Below are 13,131 nucleotides of genomic sequence, written 5' to 3'. Positions count from 1 at the left end.
CATCTTTAGAACATTCCACCCCAAAACTACAAAATATACATTCTTCTCAAGAACACATGGGACATTTTCAAAGATAGACCACATGTTGGGTCTCAAAATTCAAGATGATTAAAATCATGTCAAGCATCTTCTCAGATCACAATGGCATAAAATTGGAAATCAACTACAATAAAAACAATCACAAAAATTCAAACACTTGGAGGCTGAATAGCATACTATTAAACAATGAGTGGGTTACCAAAGAGATCAAAGAAGAAATTAAAAACATCCTGGCGGGGAGAACCAAGATGGCGTCATAGGTAAATACCTATACTTGTTGTTTCTCACAACCGCATCAAAATTACAACTAAAAGGCAGAACAACTACCACCCAGAACCATAGGAAAGCTGACTGAGTGGAAGTTCCACAACTAGAGTGGAGACTGGTAAGAGGCACTGGATGTGCTGCTCTTTTAATTGGGAGGGAGATATAGGTTCCCACTTGCTCTGAACTTCAATTTCCGGCAAGACTCTGGGTGACCCAAACACATATGGGGAGAAACTGGACTGTCTGGCATTGGGCCAGAACATGAGGGCGGGTTTCTCTTAGAGGTTCTTACAGCAATTATTGTTCCTGCACGGGGATGCAGAATGCGGAGACCAAGGGATCTCTCTGGTGCAGGGCTGACTAGCAGCCAGTGTTGTTTGCTCCACCCTGGTGATTCCCAGAGACCCCTCCCCACACAATTTACCACCTTACCCAAGCTGTGTGCAGAGGCTTTTGCAAGAGAATGTCCTGTCCTTTCTCCACCTAAAACCTGTCAAACTGCAGCTGGGTCAGAGAGCCCCAGAGCTTCCAAAAGAAGGCCTAAGGCCCGGCAGCAGCAGCCTGCCTTGCTTCATAGCTGAGCCTCATCTGGGCACTTCCAAACCCCCAAAAAAGAGGAGGAATCTGAAGATCTCTCTGTAGCTCCTGCTGGATGGCCCCAGATAGTGGCTGACCTTGCACCTCCGTGGAGATCCAAGAGCCAGTGTACCCAGTGGCCAGAGTGAGAACATACCAGATTACAACTCTTCACAACAATAAGAGACACATTCAGGGGGCAGACTCAGTGAGCACCAAAGCCCCGCTGAAGCAAGTCATGCCCCATAAGGGTGTCTCCTGCACAACAGATCTTCCAGTGGAGACACAGGTGGTCATCATAGCCAATTGGCCTGGAGGTCAATTCCTCACAGTGATACCAACAGCAATCAAGGGTTAACTACAACAAGACTGTGAAAACTGGCCACAAAAGAGTGCACTAAGAGCATCCATCTTAGGTGACTGGGGATGCTGAGCCACTGGGCCCTATAGGACACCTACCACACCAGGCCACTCTATCAATTCAAGGAGACTTAGCAGCTACCCAGTACATAGAAACAAACACAGGGAAGCAGCCAAAATGCAGAGACAAAGAAACAGGTCACAAATGAAAGAAATGGATGAAAGCAAAATACTGGCTATAGAGTTCAAAACCATGGTTATAAGGTTACTCAAGAATCTTTTAAAACCTCTGAAAAATTTAGTGAGACCTTCAATTATATGGAAAAGGGACCAATCAGAAATTAAGCATACGCTGACTGAAATAAAGAATAATATACAGAGATTCAACAGCAGTCTAGAGGATCCCAAGAATCAAGTTAAAGTTTTGAAAAACACCCAACTGTAAAAGCAATAAGAAAAAAGAATCCACAAATATGAAGATAGTGTAAGGAACCTCTGGGACAACTTCAAGTGTACCAACATCTGAATTATGGGGGTGCCAGAAGAAGAGAGAGTGCAAGATATTGAAAACCTATTTGCAGAAATAATGACAGAAATGTTCCCTACCTGGTGAAAGAAATAGACTTACAAGTCCAGGAAGTGCAGAGAACCCCAAACAGGAGAAATCCAAAGAGGACCACACCAAGACACATCATAATTAAAATGCCAAGGGAAAAAAAAACAAAGAGAGAATATTAAAAGCAGCAAGAGAAAAACAGTTAGTTACCTACTAAGGAGCACCCATACGACTGTCAGCTGATTTCTCAACAGAAACTATGCAGGCCAGAAGAGAGTGGCAAGAAATATTCAAAGTGATGAATAGCAAGAACCTACAACCAAGATTACTCTACCCAGCAAAGCTATCATTTAGAATTGAAGGTCAGATAAAGAGCTTCACAGACAAGAAAAAGCTAAAGGAGTTATCACCACCAAACCAGTATTATACAAAATGCTGAAGGGTATTCTCTAAGAAGAGGAAGAAGAAGAAAAAGGTAAAGATAAAAAATTATGAACAACAAAGTGACAACAAATACATATCTATCAGCAAGTGAACCTAAAAACCAAATGAATAAACAACCTGATGAACAGAACAGACTGGTGAATGTAATAGAATCAGGGGCATGTAAAGGGAGCAGACTGACAACTCAGGGGGAAAGGGTTGTGGGGGGTGTGGAAAGAGATTGGACAAAGAGTTTACACCTATGGATGAGGTCAGTGGGGGTGAGGCCTGGAGTGGGGTGGAAACCAGGTGGAGGGGAACTATGGGGGCGGGGGCGAAGAGGAACATCTGTAATAATCTGAACAATAAAGATTTTTTAAAAATCCTGGAAACAATAGACAATGAAAACATGACAATCCAAAATCAATGAGACACAGTGAAAGCAGTCCTGAGAGAGAAGTTTATAGCATTACAGGCCTACCACAAAAAAAACAAGAAAAACTGGTAATAAACCAACTAATTCTGCAACTTGAAGAATTGGAAAGAGAGCAAAAAGAAAAGCCCAGAGTGAGCAGAAGGAAGGAAATAATAAAGACCAGAGTGGAAATAAATGACATAGAGACAAAAAACAAACAAACAACAACAACTACAAAAAAACAATACAAAAGATCAATGAAACCAAGAGCTGCTTCTTTGAAAGGAAAAACAAGATTGATAAACCTCTAAACTGGCTTACCAAGAAGCAAAGGGAGAGAACCGAAATAAACAAAATCAGAAACGAAATAGGCAAAAATAATAACAGACCCCAAAGATATATGAAGAATTGTAAAAAAAAAAAAATACTATGAGCAACTCTATTCCAACAAATTGGTCAACCTAGAAGAAATAGACCTATTCCTAGAAAATTACAACCTTCCAAAACATAACCAGGAGGAATAAAAAAATCTGAATAGGCCAAAAACTATAGAAGAAATTGAAGCAGTAGTCAAAATACTTCCAACAAACAAAAGCCCTGGACCAGATGGAGTTTTATCAAACAGTTAAAGAAGAAATAAAACTTATCTTCCTCACACTATTCCAAAAAATTCAAGAAGAATGAGCACTTCCAAGCTCTTTCTACAAAGCCAGCATTACTCTAATCCCAAAACCAAATAAAGACAATACTGTGAAAGAGAATTACAGGACAATATCCCTCATGAACATGGACACAAAAATTATCAACAAAATTCTAGCAAATCAAATCCAGCATTATATTAGAAAGATCATACACTATGACCAAGTGGGATTTATTTTGAGGATGCAAGAAAGGTACAATATCCGCAAATCAATGAACGTGATACACCACATAAACCAACTGAGAGATAAAAACAATATAATCACATCCATTGATGCAGAAAAATTGTTTGACAAAATCCAACACCTTTTCTTGATAAAAACTCTCAGACAGGTGGGAATAGAAGGATCATACCTTAACATAATAAAAGCCATATATAACAAATCCTCAGCCAACATTAAACTTGATGGGCAAAAACTAAAACCATTTCCCCTAAGAACAGGAACAAAACAGAATGCCCACTCTCACCACTCCTGTTCGACATAGTACTGGAAGTACTAGCCATTGCAGTCCGACAAGAAAAAGAAATAAAAGGCATCCAAATTGGAAAAGAAGGAGTAAAATTGTCCTTATATGCAGATGACATGATATTGTACATAGAAAACCCCAAAGACTCCATCAGAACGCTACTAGACTTATTAAATGAATTTGGCAATGTAGCAGGATACAAAATTAACACCCAGACGTCTATGGCTTTTCTATCCACCAGTAATGAACTTACAGAAAGAGACTCTAAAAAAGCAATCCCATTTACAATTGCAAAAAAAAAAATTAAGATACCTAAAAATAAATTTAACCAAGGAGATAAAGGAACTGTACTCAGAAAATTTCAGGACGCTGAAAAAAGATAGAGGAAGTCATGAACAAATGGAAGAATAAACCATGTTCATGGACTGGTAGAATCAACATCATTAAATTGTCTATTCTACCCAAAGTAAACTATAAATTCAGTGTAATCTCCATTAAAATACCAATGGCATACTTCAAAGACCTAGAACAAACTCTCCGAAAATTCATCTGGAATAAAAAAAGACCCAAAATAGCTGCAGCAATCCTGAGAAAGAAGAACAATGTTGGAGGGATCACAATACCAGATATCAAGCTAAACTACAAAGCCAGTGTTCTTAAAACTGTCTAGTACTGGCACAAGAACAGACATGTAGGCCAGTAGAAAAGAACAGAGAACCCAGAAATTGACACAAGCCATTATGCTCAATTAATATTTGAAAAAGAAGGTAAGAGCATACAATGGAGTCAAGACAGTCTCTTCAATAAATGGTGTTGGGAAAATTGGACAGATATTTGCAAAAATATGAAACTAGACCACCAACTTACACCATTCACAGAAATAAACTCAAAATGTATAAAGGACTTAAACGTAAGAGAGGAAACCATAAAAATCTTCGAAGAAGACATAGGCACCAAAATAGCAGACATCTGACATAGCAGTATCTTTACTGATACAGCTCTTAGGGCAATGGAAACTAAGAAGAAAAACAAATGAGAGTATATCAAAATAAAAAGCTTCTGCATAGCAAAAGAATCCATAACCATAAACTCAGATAAGTGTTTAATCTCCAAAATTTACAGGGAACTCATACAAGTTAACAAAAGGAAGATAAATGATCCAATCAAAAAATGGGCAAAGGATCTAAATAGACACTTTTTAAAAGAGGACATACAAATAGCCAAGAGACATATGAAAACATGCTCAAAATCACTTATCATCTTAGATATGCAAGTCAAAACAACAATGAAGTACCATCTCACACCTGTCAGAATGGCTATCATCAACAAATCAAGAAATGACAAGTGCTGGAGAGGGTGAGGAGAAAAAAGAACCCTCCTTCACTGCTGGTGGGAATGCAGACTGGTGCAGCCACTGTGGAAAACAATATGGCGTTTTCTCAAAAAATGAAAAATAAAACTCCCATTTGACCCAGTAATACCACTTCTAGGAATATATCCCAAGAAAACAGAAACACCAATCAAAAAGAATATATGCACTCTTATGTTCATAGCAGCACAATTTACAATAACTTAGATTTGGAAACAGCCTAAATGCCCATCAGCAGATGAGTGGATTAGAAAACCGTTGTACATCACAATGGAATACCACGCTGCTGTAAAAAAAGAAGGAATTCTTTTTTTTTTTTTTAATATATTTTATTGATTTTTTACAGAGAGGAAAGGAGAGGGACAGAGAGTTAGAAACATCAATGAGAGAGAAACGTTGATTCAGCTGCCTCTTGCACACTCCCTACCGGGGATGCGCCCGCAACCAAGGTACATGCCCTTGACCGGAATCGAACCTGGGACCCTTCAGTCCGCAGGCCGACGCTCTATCCACTGAGCCAAACCGGTTAGGGCAAGAAGGAATTCTTACCATTTGCAACAGCATGGAGAACATTATGCTAAGTGAAATAAGCCAGTCAGTGAAAGATAAATACCACTTGATCTCACTCATTTGTGGAATATAAAGATCATTATAAACTGATGAACAAAAATAGATACAGAGGCAGAGAAGCATTGAACAAACTGTCAAACTACAGTAGGAAGGCAGGGGAGGGTTTGGGGCGGAGGGGATAAGAGATCAGCCAAAGGACTTGTTTGCATGCATATAAGCATAACCAATGGACTCAAGACACTGGGCAGGGGGGTGAGGGCATGTGCTGGGGGGTAAGGGAGGCCAGGGGGAGATCAATGGGGGGGGGGAAGGAGATATATGTACTATTATTTGTAATACTTTAAACAATAAAATAAAATAAATGCAAATGAGAGAAACCCCAGGTTATAAAGCATCTACTTCTGTGGACAAATTTTCAGTCCTGTTACCTTAGCAACATTTGTCCTTGTATTCCACAGGTCACCTTGACAGCCTGCATAATGTAACTGGCAGAGAGAGGGGGGAGATTAGAAGAAAAAAACAAAGCAAAACACAAAAAACAGGCTCAAGCTTCTATTCTAGTTCAATCAACACGAATTATGTTTCCTATAATTTCAACTGTCATTTATGTGCTGATGACTCTCAATTTCACATCTCCAGCCCAGTCTCTGCAGCTTACATTCATATTTAATATTCTAATGTCTTGCTGACCTTTCTATTTGAATATCTCATACGCATCTCAAGCTCAGAGGCCAATATTGGAACTCATAATCTTTTCATCCTCAAACTCTTTTCCCAATTTTGCTTTCTGATCTTAGTGAATGGCAGTAAATTGCCCAAGGAAGAATTTGAGTCTTATCCTTGAATCTTCCCTTCCAAATTTTCAGCCTGTAAACCTAAATCTTATATATGTTTCTTACTCCTTTTCATTAGTATCCTCACTCTCTTAAAATGTTTTTCTATTTCCCACAGAAATTATTATAATAGCATCCTAACTGCTTTCCCTGACTTGAACTTTATCTCTACAATCATCTGTTTCCTCTAAAATCATCTGTTTAAAGGGCCAGTGACACCATTTTATGTATTGTTTCATTCTTCAATGACTCTACATTATCCTTGAAATGAAATGTCAATTTCCCAACATGGCACATAAAGACTGTGGAATCTGGGTCCTGACTTCCTCTTAAGATTGATCTGCCACTTGTCCCCAGTTAGATACCTAATGCTGTTACTCAATATTTAGTACTGTTAATTCCCCAAATTACCCTAACATTCTCACCAAAATGCTTTTCTATGAATATGAGGCCCTTTGCCTTGATTGGATTTAAATTATAATTATTTTTATTTTTCAACTGTTATTCATTATTAAATATATGTTAATGCCTACTCTGTATCAGGCACTAACTTTAGGGTTCATCATCTTGATTAGATAATATATAGTTTATGTCATATGGGCTTACCATATAGTGAAGAAGATAGACATTAAGTAAGCAATTCTAATTTTTCCTTTGATAAGTACTCTTTGATTACAGACGACTCAACAATAGCATTCTGCTGACCAGAGTGGTCACTCTATATTGTAGAATAATCCTTGACAGAACAAAATCAAGAGCTACAGTGAACACCTATATCGTATCCAGGACCATCAATTCCTGCTTTCTTCTTTCTCTCAAGTATTTGCTTTCTAGTTTATTCCTGCCGTAGTTTTGTTTTTCCCTAAGCATTTATTTTTATTCAGATTCTTTTAAAGATAATTTCCCCTTTGCAGACCTATATTATTCACCCTTAGATTAATTGGCAGTTTTCCATGTAGGGAACTTTGTCTAAAAATTTCATGCACTGAGATCATACAGTAGGAGCTTAAAAACATTTGAGGAAGAAAATCATAAGACATATTCAAAATAAAGATTTGTAAAATCTTAATATAATGGGAAATATTTGAGAATCTTAATATAATGGGAAAATATAATCTAAGAGGAAGTTGGAGCCAGGTCTGAGAGAAAGTTGGAGCCAGCAGAAGTGTTAAGAGAGGAAGATATATTGAATCATAACATTGAGTCATAAATTCCTTGAATACAGGAAAATATATGTTAGATTATCTTTATATCCTCTACAGACACTGATGTATACTTATAAAAGCCAAATAATTCATCAAAATGAGGAAACATTAAATTGATATAAAATGAAAATCTTTGTTATATGAAATTAAATAGAAAATTATACTGGTTTTCATATCTGATTTACAAGGTGATAATCTTTTCCTTACTACAAATTGGTTAGATAATTAAGTAGTGAAAAAGAGTAGGAAGGCATATGTGTGGGTTTTTTTTCCCTGTGGTGAATTAAGCAATTGGGATTCAAATTACTATAGCTCTCTATAATAAAACTAAAAAATATTTAGAAAACCCTATAACTTGGAGAGTACAATACAGTTGCAGCATTTGCAAAATGTAAACAACAATATTGCCTTCTTTTTAGCTGGTAAAAATAGGAGGGATCAATGAGATATATATTCACAATTATTTAGAATAGTGCTATGAAAAAAATCTATCATGATTGTTTAAATAAATGTTCCTATTTACAATATTTTTTATTTTAAAATTATTACTTAGATTACACAGTGGAAGTAGTGTAGAAATGTAATCATTTCTGCCAAATGACTGAAGACAAATATGAGATAAGTTGTGCATATGGCAAGGGACTGGATAATAATCAGGAGAAAACCAGTCCTAATGAAGCTAAAGTAATATAATTGTACCTAGGCATAAATAAGCTCTGGATTAAATGATATTTCATACATAGCAAGAAGAAGATATGATTAACAAACCTTCTCCTTTAATAATTAGGAGAATTTTTTTAATTCCACATTCACAAGTAATGAAAATGAATCGAGGCTTTTAAGGAAGCACCATGAAGCCTTGCATGTTAGCAAAAGGATACTGAAGTCACATATACTTCTGTGCTCTGTCTTTGTCTGTAAAATATGCCAATACATTGTACATCACATTATACATAAAACTTAAAAAAAGAAATAGTGAGTGTTTATATTAAGCTTTATTCATAGATAATAAATGTGTTTATTAAGGCAATCTTCACATTCTATGGGATTTAATTATTAGGGACATTTTACAGATAAAAAATTGAGGCATAGATTAAATAACTTGCTCCAAATCACACAGATAGGAAGTGATATAGGCAATACTCATATCAAGTGTGGACCAGAGCCCAGACTTCACCATGGCCTTGGTTAGAACAATGCTTTTGTGTTTAAAAAGCAAAGCAAAACAAAACAAAACATAACCCTCCAAGTAGATGAACTGAAAAAGGATGACGCAATTAAGCAGGTGTGGCTCTTCTGCCAGGCCTATTATAACAGGCCATCACAGGAAGGATTCCCTTACTGTTGGCTGTTGGGTTTTTTGTCTGTATCCACAGCTTGGCCAAAAAGTGAAAGAATCCACATTCTATAGCAGGATGTGGAAAGTCCTTCCCATTTTTGTCTTGCTTCCATTTCCTGGATTATCTCTCATTGGTATTGACCTCCCTTATACACATAGGCTTTTGCATATTGTGTCTTTTCTCTCTGGAATGCTCATGCATCTTCATGAACATGGTAGTTGCCCACTCACTCTGTCCTCTATATAATTCCAGAACAATGCCAGTAAAGTTTGGTTCTTTCCTTGATGCTATCATAGCCTCTGATGTAGATCTTATCACATGTAAGATCCTTATCTCTCTTTCCTACATCTGACTGTGAACTGCTTGAAAGTATAGACTATATCTCTGGCATTTTTGCATTTTTAGCAACCAGATCAACAGCTGGTTTCCAAGTGTGCCCTACAAATTCTTATTGATTGTTTCATATAAAAGCTGTTTCTCTTACTATTAGCAGAATCTATTTTTGTACATAAATAAGGCACTTTTCCTGAAATAATAAGTTATAAATTATTAAAAATTTGCATGAAAAATTGAATGATAGAACAAAAGAAGGCAAGAATGGGTGAGTCCAGGCCCTGGCTAGGTAGTTCAGTTGGTTAGGGAGTCATCTCCATATGCCAAGGTTGCGGGTTCAATCTCTGGTTAGGGCACATACAAGAAGCAACCAATGAATGCTTAAACAAGTGGAACAACAAAAATGAATCTCTCTCTCTCTCTCTCTCTCTCTCAAATCAATAAAATAAAGAAGGGTGAATCAACAAGTAAGTATGACATCACAGACTCCCAAATAGGTGTTCTTTTAATTATTATTACCATTTAACACATAATAAAATTGAGGCTTACATTAAATAACTTGCCCCAAATCACAGATTGCATATGGTAAAGGTAAGTGTGAATCCAGAGTTCAAACCACTTTTTAACCAAAATAAAGCAAATGAGGATGTGTAATAAAGACTACAAAAGGCAAGTTTGATGGGCTCACTATACAAAGAAGGAGGAGGAGATAGGAGGAAAAAAAAAGAAAGACAAAAAGCTAATAATGAGCATTTACTCTTTAACAGGCATGTTAAATATATCAACTCAGTTACTTCTCATACCAACAGAATAAGGTAGACATTATTATTCCTACTATTTAATAGATGAGTCAGAAGGAAGTGAAAAAAAAACACAAACAAACAGATTCAAGTTCAAATAACTGGTAATTGATGGAGGAAAGAACTGATCCAGAGAGATTTGATGGTAAATGTATGCCATTAATCACTACTAATGCAACTCAAGTCACAGTCACTCAAATTAACCATTAAGAAAGAAGATTTCATTATTTATATTTTAAATTATAGCTGAACTCTTATGACCAAAGTAATAAACTACATATTTCTGAAGATTCCAAGTTATTTGTATCATCATCATCTGAGGTAATTTCTGTGTATTTTTCCATTTCCCCTTTTCCCACCTCTTCCCCTTCTTCATCAGTTGGTGTGGTTGAGTTAAATTTTAAACATAAATTTCCCTTGGTGTAGTATTAAAAACAATGTTTATATTTTAATATTAAAATAGATGTTGCACATGAAGAATTTACATTTAAAATAAAATTAAAATCCCATATCTAAAAGCATTGAGGCAAAAAATTCACAAGTATCCATTAATTTATGTATTTATAATATACAGAATTCTTACATGTGAAAATATATGCACTGTAGTAATATAAAATATATTAATGTATTTGTATAAATATTATATTAATAAATATAAAAGAGAGACCCATTTTGAAATCAATGTCATACTTCTATGAGCTGTTGAGTAGACTTATACAACCCAGTTTTATTCAAAGTGTCTCCCTTATACCAGATATATCAGCATTACCTGGTGAGTTTGCTAGAAATGAAAATTTGGGCCCTTCCTTAATATTCCTACATAGAATTTCTGGGGATGAAGGAAAGGAATCTGTTTTTGCAAGCTCTCCAGGTTATCCTTAGGTACCTGAAAGTATTAGAAAAACTGCTATAGTCATATAATACCAGAATTTTATAACTGCATGGGGCCACATAAAGTGGATATGTTATATTTTAGTGGCAATATCACTAACAATTTTATAGATATACTTACTTAAGGATCATTACAGAGAAAAGAGGGGTTGGACAGATATGCACTTAAAAAACGACTGGCCATTTCCTAATAGATTCATAACCTCCTTAGTTAAGATACCACCTTCTGCTCTCTTAAAGATTTCAAGGGCATTAACCTCAATACTAATAGAAAAATTACCAAATAATGTCTCCATTCTTAAAATATAGATTGCTTTAATTTGCATCTCTCTGATGATGAGTGGTGTTGAGCATTTAGTACTCCGATGGTGGGAATGCAGACTAATGCAGCCACTGTGGATAACAGTATGGAGTTTCATCAAAAAAATAAAAATGGGCCTTGCCAGTGTGGCTCAGTGGTTGAGCGTTGACCTATGAACCAGGAGGTCAGGGTTCGATTCCCGGCCAGGGCACATGCGTAAGGTGTGGGCTTGATCCCTGGTAGGGGTCATTCAGGAAGCAGTGATCAAAGATTCTCTCTCATCATTGATGTTTCTATCTCTCCCTCACTTTTCCTCTCTGAAACCAATAAAAAATATGTTTTTAAATAAAAAAATTAAAATAAAAAAATTAAAAATAGAACTGCCACTTGACTCAGTGGTTAACGCCAAGAAATCTATGGCCTTTCTATACACCAATGGTGAACTTACTGACAGAGAGACTAAAAAGGCAATCCCATTTACCATCGCACCAAAAAAATTAAGATACCTAGGAATAAACTTAACTAAGGAGGTAAAAGACCTATACACGGAAAACTACAGGTCACTGAAAAAAGAGATACAGGAAGACGTAAACAGATGGAAGAACATACCATGTTCATGGATTGGTAGAATCAACATCATTAAAATGTCCATACTACCCAAAGCAATCTATAGATTCAATGCACTCCCCATTAAAATACCAACGGCATATTTCGCAGACCTTGAAAGAACTCTCCAAAAATTCATCTGGAATAAAAAAAGACCCCGAATAGCCACAGCAATCCTGAGAAAGAAGAATAAAGTAGGAGGGATCTCAATACCAGATTTCAAGCTGTATTGCAAAGCCACTGTTCTCAAAACAGCCTGGTACTGGCACAAGAACAGACATATAAATAAAAAAATTAAAAATAGAACTTCCACTTGACTCAGTGGTCCCACTTCTTGGAATATATCCTAAATATCTTGAAACACCAATCAGAAAAAATATATGCACCCCTATGTTTATAACAGCATTATTTACAATAGCTAAGATCTGGAAACAGCCCAAGTGCCCACCAGTATATGAGTGGATATAAAAGCAGTGGTACATTTACACTATGGAATACTATGCAGCTGTAAAATAAAAGGATTTTTACCTTTTGTGTCAGCATGGATGAACCTGGACAGTATTATGCTGAGTGTAATAAGCCAGTGAAAGACAAATATCACATGATCTCACTTATAAGTGGAGTCTAATGAACATAATAAACTGTCAAACAAAATAAGTTTAGAGACATAGAGACATGGAACAGATTGACATATCTCAGAGTGGAGTGGGAGAGACAGGGAGAGATTAATGAGATATTATATACATATATGTGCATAACCAATGGACACACACAATAGTGTGTTGAAGGCCTGGGGTGGAGCAGAGGCTGGGAGGAGAGGGTAAGAGGGGGAGGTTGGGGGATATCTGTAATACTGTCAACAATAAAATAAAATAAAATTTTAAAAACAGAGAGAGAAAAGAGGGGGGAAAAAAGGCAGGAAAGAGGAGATGATAATACTTTGGTTTGAAAATCATCCCCTCAAATACAAAATAATCCCAATTGTCATTGCAGAACAAAAATTGTTTTACATAAATTATGTAATTTGGGATAATATTTATGTTGTATAGATTCTGGGGGAGTAATGAGTTTGTGAGATTT

At 36.3% G+C, this 13,131-nt stretch overlaps 1 protein-coding gene across 1 annotated transcript in view; it reads right to left on the bottom strand.

Moving 5' to 3' along the window:
- Positions 1-13,131, bottom strand: part of TRPC4 (transient receptor potential cation channel subfamily C member 4) — a gene marked incomplete at its 3' end in the record, with an annotated part of 376,713 nt that overhangs the window by 111,376 nt on the left and 252,206 nt on the right. The gene's annotated exons all lie outside the window — the stretch shown is intronic.

Source organism: Cnephaeus nilssonii (genome assembly GCF_951640355.1).
Source record: "Cnephaeus nilssonii genome assembly, chromosome: 8".
NCBI classification, from domain to species: domain Eukaryota; kingdom Metazoa; phylum Chordata; class Mammalia; order Chiroptera; family Vespertilionidae; genus Cnephaeus; species Cnephaeus nilssonii.
The sequence above is the reverse complement of the archived record's forward strand: the minus strand, read 5'-3'. Positions and strand labels throughout refer to the sequence as shown.